The following is a 10,544-nucleotide window of genomic DNA, read 5'->3' on the forward strand; positions in this document are numbered from 1 at the left end:
TTTACTCATATCATTTCAGATGTAAAAGGACAATAATAAATTCACTTCCTCTTGGACACCGAAGGAAAGGAGAAATCAATTACCTTGCCGCGAGAAGCACTAACTGGAAACACTGTGTGCTCCTAACATATAGACCTCCTTTTTCCTCTCAGAAGTTTCTCAGTCTAAAGTTAGTAAAAGTCACCATACGCTGAGTGAACAAATAAACAAACGTGGTGCTCAAAATAAATCATTTACACAAATGAACAGCTAAACCGAGACAGCTATTATTTGATTGATCTGAAATGAATGGGGAAGATGGGGGAGGAAACACCAAGTTTAACCTCTGCATTGTTTGTCTTGGTGTTAGACGCCAGCCTTCTTAAAGGCTTCCCATCCCTTATAGGAACACACATGTATACAGAACACACTGGACAGACACATGGACGCATGCAGAGAACGCAGGCATGCTTGCCCACAGGTAGTATAAAACAGGTATAAATATGCATTGAGCCCTTCTTTCAAATAATAAGAAAAATCACTTACACTTTAAAAGTCCCTGCTTCTGCTGCTCCTATCTAACTCATACAGCCTGCATGCTCTGGACTAAGATCAGGTTCCTTTCTTCCCCCTGGGTCTCCTCATCTCTCTGAACTCCTTTCTTCCAATTGATAGCTGACTTAACTGCTTTTAAAATGTTGTGTCCTGTGCACCCCATCCCATGTGTACCCTCTTTCCTCGTGGAGCATGGAACAGAGCCTCCAAGCAAGTCCCCAAAGAAGCTCTCAATTCAAGCACGTGGACACTGCTGGGCAGATACCCCTAGGTCCTCCACTGTCACTTTTTGTTTATAACTTCCCTAGCTCCATGCGCTTTTCTGACTCAGTTTTCCCCACTTGAAGCAGATCAAGAATAGAAATTGAGACTGGGGGTGGGGGTGAGGGTAGAGAAAGTCAGAAAGGCAGAGGAGACAAGGAGGGAGGAAGGAAACCAGGGAGGAAAGGAGGGAGAGGGACAGAGGGGGAGAGAAGGAGAGAGAGAGAGAATATTAGGAAGAGATAGATGGCTTAGCTTCAGAGGAAAAAAAAAAGACTCAGGCAAGAAGAGAAATCAACCCTTCCCCTTGCCCCCTTATCCCCTTTCCACCCCAAGGACCCTTAGAAAAACATCTCCTACCATTCATTTCAGGAAGGGGGGATAGGACATCAGAAAAGGGTTCCGCCTGTTTTTCTCCCCCTGAGTGTGTGGATGATCTTGCATCCCCTATAGGACTCTCCTGGCTCTCAGCTGCTAGTAATCCATTCATAAGATTTCAAGAGGCAACACCAAACTCAGGCTTCCAGTTTAGTCTCTCTCTCTCTCTCCCCTTCATTCCTTTGCACACCACTCTTCAGCTCTTGGCAGTCCAAAGTTTAAAAAAAAAAATGTTGAACCATTTCTGTGTTTTCCTCCTGTTGTAACTTGGGCTGTGACATCATAACCCTGCCCACCAACACCCCACCTCTCTCCCTTTCCAACCCCCCTCACCAGCCCCATGCCCCCAAACACTCCCCCCACCCACAAAGAAGAAGGTCTCCTGTCAGTTCTAATGGGTGAAAACACAAAGCTCCTGGAAGGTGCCCCCTCCTTCCCCTCGGTGTCCCTCCTGCCTCCCCCTCCCTGCCTTACCCACCGCTCAGCCCGGCTCTCCAGACTTTTAACAATGATCCCATCTGTTTGACATGTGCGGAAAGGTGGGCTGGATTCAAATAATCTGTCAAGTGAATCGGATCAAAAACACAGCAACCCCCTCCTCAATTCCATCACACACACTCACACAGACACTCATACCCCAAGCCGGAGCAAAAGTGTGAGCGAAGTCAGACTTACACAACGCCCACCCTTGGTGCCAGGGAGACAGACAGCAAACATGCCAAGGGAAAGCACAAATTTATACATATATAAATTCTGTTGCTTATTTGTTTATGAGAGACACCCACACCCCAAGTCTCCAACCCCTCTCCCTCAAACCCTGCCACTCCGCAAAGTGTACAGATTTGAAAGCTGGTAGAATCTGTTTTGAAATCTCCAACGAGAGGGTTTTTCCCCCCTTTTTTTTTTTCACTCCAAAGCACTATCTGTGACGATCAGGCTCAAGCAGGGTTGCCAGCAAATGCAGGAGGCCCCTTCTAGGGTACAGGCTTTCAAACCAGCAAAGCTAGAGGGAATGAATTTAAGGACACACAGCAGGAGCTGGCTGAATTCATTTTATTTTGACGGGGTAGTTGGGGGAGGAATATCATTTCTGAAATGCCCAAGGAATGAAAGGAGAGGGTATGGATTTCTTAAACAGTCCTTGCAAGAGGAGCGGTGTCTTGGTCTGCAGGTAAATCTAGAAGGCAAGAAATTGGAGCTGTATAAAGGAGGACCAGGACAGACAGGGGGAGCAGGGAAAGAGGGAGAAAGGAAAGAGAGAAGAGCAAGAAGAGGGGATGGGGAGGTGGGGAAGGAGAGAGGGGAGAAAGGGTGAGAGGCAGAGAGGGGGCCAAGAGAAAGAGGGGAAGGAGAGAAAGAGGAGAGCCAGAGGAAGGGAGAAAGGTGAGAAGGAGGAAGAGAGACAGAAGGGGAAAGAGCTAGCATGGAAGAGAGAAGGCAGGAGGGTTGGGAAAGAGGAATCTGAGGGCAGGAAAGATTGGGAGAGAGAAGTGGGGAAAACCTGAGGGGAGATTGAAACAGGGAAGGAGAGAAGGGGGAGGGGTGGCGGGTACATGAACTCTGGAGATCAGAAAGGCAGTTAGAGCCACGCTAGGTAAACACAGCAAAAATACAGAGGCAGGTGAAGAAAGTCACTGAGAAATGGAGTGAGAAAACAGAGCACCCGGTGGAGGTGGAGGGACTATCTCAGGGACAGGGCACATTTTTAAAAGCCGGGAGTCCCACATTGTCTCTGTAATGAATCCCTTCTTCCTCACTCCTGCTGCCAGCCTCTCCTCTGTAACTATACCCATCTCACGCCCCTCCTCTTACCTTTGCTGTCCCAGCATGCCATCCCCCTGGAAAATTCATGAATAAAATTCTTCTAACACCCACCCAAGAAGAAAAAAAGAAAAAAAGAAAGGAAGGAAGAAAAAGGAAAAAGAAAAAAGAAGGAAAAAGAAACACAAACAAAACACCTTTTTAAAATCCCTCTCTTTGTTCTACCCACTAAGGATTCTGGATTCTCTTATCTAGACTGGGCTGTGTGTGGTCATCTATACTTCATTTTGACACAAATTGTTTCCTTCAGATGGCAGGGGGAGCTTTGCTTGTATTCACTGCCATGGTGGGGCTGATCTGTTCCTATAACCAGGGTCATCATTAATGTTAGGAGGCTCTGAGCAGAGAGTGGAACAAGTCTATGTTGGCATCCAGAGTATTAACAAAGGAAGAGAGTGGGAGAGACCCTTAATATGGTCAGTGGTCCTCTTTGACTTCCTAATTCCAAAATGTGAGGGGAAGTCTCAGCTGGGAGCCTGCCAAGGAGTGTAGTAATAAAAGCGTCCTAGAGCACAACCAAATGCAGCGTCTATATATAGGAGCTGGGTCTGTTTTAGCTACTTGCAGACTCAAATGACACCCGGAAACAAACATTTCAGCAATATGTTTATTGGAATCCTATTCAGCTGGTCCTGGGAAGAGTGAAGAGAGTCTGAAAAGACTTCACTAGAAGGTTTGAAATTGTTGCTTTCTGCTCCTCTGATGCTCAGAGCTAGGAGTCGGTGGCACCTCCTAGAGCAGTGTGAGCTTCCTTTAGGGTGGCTTACAGCCCCTCTTTTTCACAAGTGAGGCAAAGCCACACACTTAGTAGTAGGGTCCTGTGTAGCATAGAGCTCTCTTAAGTCCCTACCTACCTTCCTTGTTGTCTTTCCCTGTCTGTGCCCCTGTCTTTGCCTGTTTCACTGGTCTGCCAGGCAAGTGTCATGAGACTAGAAAAGAAAATCAAAGACTGGCCTCTACCTCTCATGTTTCATGTCCAGATAAAAGTGCCTAGGGAATCTCTGTAGGTCAAATAGTAGTTCAGAGACACATACTGAGAAGGAAATGCAAATCTACATCTTACTCCCCTTCCTGTGCATTCTGAGCCAAGAGAAGCTCCATCTTCTTGTAAAGTGTGTGGTACCCTATTGCTAAATAACCCTATCTCCCTGCCCTACCCCCCCCACCATACAATGGCTTATAAATTATCAGTTCTGTCAATGATTTTGTTTTTATGTAAATAGATCAAGGAACTCCACACATAGGCTAGGTTTCCCAGGATCCTCAGGAAATAGTATGACAGAGGCTTCATACCAGAGGTCTAGATCTTTCCTGGGGCAATTATTTCTGGTAAGATTTGAACCCTGGAACTAGTTTGTAGGTCTGCTAGGTGACAGAGAATCCAAAAGTAATTCTGGACCCTTCTCAGCTCACCAAACAAATGCTTTTCAGGATGTGATGCTGCAAACAGGCCTGCCTTTTTTGTCCTCAGGGGTCAAGAGCCTAATAAGAATGGTAACAATCAAAAACTGGCTTTCCTTTCCGCCTAACCACATTTGTGTACATTTTTTCTCCCTACCCACTTTATGCTCATTTTACATATCAGGACTCTGAGAATGAAAGATACCAATTCACAAACTCATAGACCAGAAGAGCACATACAGGAAAAAAATCTCAACTACATTATGCCAGGTGAAAGAAGCCAGCCTTGATGGGCTGGCTATGTATACTGTATGATTTTGAAAGGTAGGACTCAGGAGACAGAGAACAGATAAGTGTTTACTGGGAACTAAGGGATGGGGAGAAAGGAATACAAAGGCTATAGAGTAACTGGAGATCTTGGGGCTCTTCTTTATCTTGAAAGTAATAAGTGTATGTTTATTAAAACTCAAAGCATGTGTACTAAAAAGGCTAATATATCTAAGTTACACCCCAGTAATGGGAGGGAAAATGGAGCAGGTGATAAAACAATGTTCTCTTGACATCCTGCAGGTGGCAAAGACCAAAAGAGACAGGGATGTGGTTTAGTCATGCTCAGGGGCCCTACTTTGCCTGAACTCCCCCTGATATCCTGACATACACTGCATAGGGACTCTGTACAAGCAGGCTAGTTGAAACAGATATCTGGCTTCCTCAGCCTGGAAAGTCAACAAACCAAACAACCAAGTTCCAAATGAGCATTGCCATATGACTGTAGTGCCACCCTGCCATATATCTGCCTAGCCTTTGGAAGAACATTAGTGAGCTCTGAGCTAGCTACCTGTATTAAGAAACTGTAGCCAAGGCTAGTAAGTCCCCTGCTAGTCCACAACTCAGATCACAGAATGTTTTAACCCAGATATTTTCAAACCAATATTTTTCTAAGGTTCTCTCTCTCTCTCTCTCTCTCTCTCTCTCTCTCTCTCTCTCTCTCTCTCTCTCTCTTTCTCTCTCTCTCTCTCTCTCTCTGGATGTGTGTATGTGAGTATATGTGAGTAGTCATATATGTGACATACATATGTATGTCAGTCAATGCCCAGTTCCTATAAATATTCCAGGGACTTAAGGTTACCTTAGCAGTAAGGACCCACAACATTGATTTTGATCCTTAAATAAAGATATATATTAAAATGTAATGGTATTAAAATACTAATATGCATAACTGGAGATAGTGTGTAGGGAGTTTCAGTGCTTAGCTACAAGCCATTGCCCCATATTTAACAAATCAAATAGCAAAATGAGAGTACTTGATACTAAAATGTTAAAATAGGAAATTTCTTTTTAAATGTTGGTACTATACCTCAATTTAAATTTTTTAGTAATTTCACAAATATGATACTAGTATTAACAATAATTAGAAAGCTAATATTTATTATTAAAACACATCAAGCACTGTTTGTATTGGTGTGGGGTATATGTATATGTGTATGTGTTTGTATGTGTTTGTGTATATAAATAAATTCAATCTTTACAATATTTCAATGAGGTAAGTGTTGCCATCTCTATTTTCAGACGAAGATTAACATTTCCTGAGCATAAATATACTACTTGTTAAATGTAACATCATCATAGGTATACTATGCCTCATATGTAACGTCTCATTGAATTCATTAACTATCTATTGAGATAGTTTGGTAACTTTCCCTAGAGAGATATAAACAAATATTTACTCACCCCAGTTCATCAATAGAACAAACTACCAGTTCCATCGAAGGCCAATGCTGAACTAATGAATTTACTGGGTTTAGTTGCAGTAGTATTAATTAATTAATGTACGCAGTTACATTAAATCATCTCAGTGAATCTTCTACCTCCCATTAACACCCATCAAGAGTATGCAGCTAGGGGCTGGAGAGCATAAGGGCTAGAATCGCAGGTGAAGTTTTGGTGGCCCCCTCTCTCACACACACTCCTATGGAGGAATGCTTAATTTGGTACTGAACCTAAATGTTACTTTCCTTGCTGCTACCCTAGACCCAACTGTCAGTTTGTTTTACTTACTTGTTACCATGACTTAAAGGATGCTCCAGGAATCTCTGCCCCATGATAGCAATCGTCATGTTGTGCCTGAAGGAAACGGCTTGTTCTGCTATGGTCCCAGCTTCCAAATGAAAATCCTGGGCCTGAGAGCTAAAGCAACTGAGCTATCTACCCAGAAGACAGCCTAGGAGCCTTCGCTTTATTTTTGTTTGGTTGGTTGTTTTTTTGTTGTTGTTTGTTTGTTTGTTTGTTTTTTGAGACAGGGTTTCTCTATGTGGCTCTAGCTGTCCTGGAACTCACTCTGTAGACCAGACTGGCCTTGAAGTCATAGAGCTCTGCCTGCCTCTGCCTCCAGAGTGCTAGGACTAAAGGCGTGGACCACCACCATCCAGCTAAGCCTTCACCATCAATTGCTATTTTGCATTGTCTCTTTAGGATGGACCCAAGTACACATGAATTGCCACTTCATTCCAAACATGACAAAACCAGGTTATTCCTCTTAGGAACCAGTCAGTAATTTCCCCAGAGAAATGGAAAGATCATTCTTAGACCCTTGTCTAGTGCCTCTCCTGGATGACCTCTGACCACTCTAAAACATGTGGTCCCAGCTGATATCAACAGCCAATTGTAAGCTTTGTGTCTGTCAGCCACAAGGTACCTCCAGAGGACCCCCAAAGGCTCCTATGTTCAGAGTCCTTGCTCACCAGATCCATCATGTTCCTATTTACAACAAAGAGCAAACAAGCAACCTGATAAAAATAAAAATTCAGCCTCATTAAGTTCATAAGAATAAAATCAGACAGGAGGGACAAGTATAATATTGCTTGGCTAGATAATGCTGAATTTTAACACTAACAACAGCTTCTAGTTGATAATCTACTGACCACCATAAAAATCTAGGCTTTATTTTTTTGGAAAAAAACAATAAAATGATTTTTTAAACATTTTTACTGATCCTTTGTGAGTTTTACATTATGTACCCAGTCCCATGCATGTCCTTGTCCTCTCATATCTACCCTCCACCCTGCAACCTTCCCCACAAAATAAAAGACACACAAACAAATGAAAAGAAAAAACAAAGCACAGAAAACTCCTCCCCATGGAAGCCTTAGTATGTCACAGTCTGTCCCACAGTATAGCCCTCTGTCTGTACATCTTCACTTGCGAATGTTCATTACAATAAGTTGAGTTGGTCTCTGGCTTCTTTGACATCATCAGTATTGGATCCTCACCAGGACTTCTCCTGGTTTACCTGTTGCTCTTCTGTGTCATGGAGATCCTGCAGCTTTGGATCATCGGCAGGACTGTCCCTTTCACACACCCCAATAATTCAGAGATGATGTAGATGCTGGGGTGGGCCAACTCAAAGCCCTGGACCTGGGCACGGGTGGTAGCTGAGCTGCGCAGCCTGCTGACTCTCCCTTATCCACACCACCAGAATGAGCTCTCCAGCACCGCTCTGGCTAAGCCACCCAGTGCTGCCACTGGCAGGAGGCAGGGTCAGCTGTTCTGCTCTCATGTCCTTAGGCACGGTTCACCTGCACCCATGCCTCTAGAGCCAGCTCCACTGTGCTGCCCAGTCAAGGTACAGAGCCTACTCTCCCAAGTGCTGCAGCCAGGTCTGGGCAAGGGTGCTCACATACCCTTGGGGCTGGCTCTCACGACCTCTGTGCCATCTCTCTCTACTAATGCTATTGGTGAGGGGTAAAGGGGAGGGTATCACATCACCCCAATGTCTACTCTACCTCAGGACAGACAATTGGTAGGGCCAGCTCTCCTGCTCTCACACCCACTGGGCTGGGTCATCTGCATCTCCTCCATCAGGGACAGCTCTACTGTGCTTCCCAGGTAAGGTACAGGGACCATTCTCCTGGGTGCTACAACAAGTGAGGGGTAGGGCCAGTTCACCCGCTCTCCTGACACTGGGGATTGGGTAAGGAGTGAGGGGGGCATCACCACCCACCCTATGCCCATGCCACCTCAGGACAGACAAGGGGAAAGATCAGCTCTCCCATGTCCATGCCCTCAGGCTGGCTTACCAGTGCCATCACCACCATAGCCAGCTCTACTGTGCTGCCCAGGCAAGGTACAGGGCCTGCTCCTCAAAGTGCTGCAACCAGTGAGAGACCTGACTAGTTCTGTACCATCCCTGGACATCACCCTAGTCCCTGGTGACCTCCTAGACCAGAGACATCCTCATGTCCTCTCATGGTAATATGAGCCAAGAACATGGGCCCCAACCCCTGCTGCTAGAAAGACAAGAACCCAGACATGGCCCTCAGTGGCAACATGGGTTATGGCCATCCAGCCACTCTAGGTCGAAAAAGGATCACCTGAAAGGAGATAAAACTTAAAACAGGCAAAAGTAGAACTCCCAACTCTGATGAGGGAGTTTCACTAAGTGCATCAGAAGATAGAGCAGCTGATGTGGCAGCTTCTGCAATGCAGGTCAGAGCAGAAGCTCCACAGTTCACCCTATTTGGTTTTAAAAAGCAGGCTTTACAAAAAGCCAGATGGGGACACAGGATATACCTGTTCACCTTATCCCATCTATGGAGAGGACAACACAAAAACGACTGTGCCTGTCTTAGGTTGGTCTTCCCTTGGGGACTCTTATCCATCATTGATTAATCAGCCATCAATTGCTGAACCCCTCCACTCATTATTGAGTTTCATGCTTCAACTGAGCAAGCCACACATTCAGCTGCACTTGGTCTGTAGTCAAGTGTTGATCCCAGAGAGCCGACATGACATTGATGGCCTTCTGAGGAAAGACATGTTGCCTGAGCTGAATATTCCGTAAGCATCAGAACAAGAGAAGGAAACCCAAAATGACACCTCCCATGAGAGCATAGGTAACAATCCAGGATGGATCAAAAAGCTTCTTAACATTATTTCAACCTTTACCTAAAAAGGAGGAGTCCAAATCTAAAACCTTAACATACACAGCAATATCTCGGGTTAATATAAGGGATAAATTCAAAAACTCATTATTCTACCGTACTTTAATAAAGGAAACCAATCGTTTTCATTCGAGAGAATTTTTTTTTTTAACCGAAAATGGAGTCAAACAGAAAGATTGCTACATAGGGTCACAATCAAACTTAATCATCATGCTAAGTGTCTCAACTTCCTCTGCCAGAAGATCCGCCTATTACTGTAATGCCGAAACTGCCCTATGTAAATGACCACTCAACAGGTGCTGGGTCACAAAAGCCTAGGATGAAGCGCAAACTGCATCATTCAAGGCCTTAGCAGTTAGGATATTTTGCATAATAGCAGTGGTGGCTGCTGCTCCTCCAGTCAAGTCCAGGAGCACAGCATAAACAATGGTGGCTGTAACACCCAAATCCCTAGTCTCCCAGATCGAACCACAAGCTTTATTTGGGAAAAATGTCTTTCAGGTACCAATACTGAGATGGGATATGAAGCAAAACCACTGAAGAAGAACTCCCATGCCAGCAAGGAGACAATAAACACCTTTCACTACTACAATTAAGTCCCTCTGCCGCAAGGGATGAATTAGTAACTAGAAATACAAAAGGAAAAGTGACACAAACAGGTGCAGGGGGAAGGAGAACAACCTTCTCTGAAAAACCATTATAATTAAAACCAATCCACTCACAGGAGCTATTAAAAAGAAAGGAGCCTCTTAAAAACAAAAATGGGCGAAAATCAAAACAACTATACTTATTACAAAGGGACCAGTCAGCGAATAGGGAGGTACCTGTTGATCCCCAATTCTTAAAGTCTCTGGCCCTGAGGGTCAGACTGGAGGAGACACTAAATGGAGTCTCCTCTTCTCGGGACCGGCACCACCCCCAAGGGAGGGGCAGCTGTAATGGGAACAAAGATTCTTCCTCAGAACCCCACAGCCATGGGCAAGCAGTGGACAGAGGGTCCATAGAGGAAGGTGCCTCTCTAGAAGCATTCATGGTAAAATTCAACAATCCCCCACAAGTGCCAAAGGCTGTGGATGGCTGAGATGGTTGGGTACCCTGCAAATAGGGTGAAGGAAGGGCAAACCCCTGAACAAAATCACCAGACCTATCATAAGATATAAGTCTTAAACAAGAGGAATTTTCATGAAAAGAAAAACAGAGGGCCTCGGT

At 44.8% G+C, this 10,544-nt stretch overlaps 1 protein-coding gene across 5 annotated transcripts in view; it reads right to left on the reverse strand.

Annotated features, from left to right (window-relative positions):
* Positions 1–1,741, reverse strand: part of Pappa2 (pappalysin 2) — a 256,051-nt gene extending 254,310 nt beyond the window's left edge. Inside the window, exon 1 of one of the 5 annotated variants that reach the window (XM_031386494.1) lies at positions 1,652–1,741. The gene's annotated coding sequence lies outside the window, so the exon portion shown is untranslated. Of the gene's footprint in view, positions 1–83; positions 163–525; positions 601–1,155; positions 1,401–1,647 lie in introns of those variants that run through there. The other 4 variants (XM_031386463.1, XM_031386444.1, XM_031386472.1 and 1 more) reach the window with 4 other exon arrangements.
* Positions 1,742–10,544: the final 8,803 nt, after the last annotated feature.

Source organism: Mastomys coucha, unplaced genomic scaffold, assembly GCF_008632895.1.
Source record: "Mastomys coucha isolate ucsf_1 unplaced genomic scaffold, UCSF_Mcou_1 pScaffold1, whole genome shotgun sequence".
Classification (NCBI taxonomy): domain Eukaryota; kingdom Metazoa; phylum Chordata; class Mammalia; order Rodentia; family Muridae; genus Mastomys; species Mastomys coucha.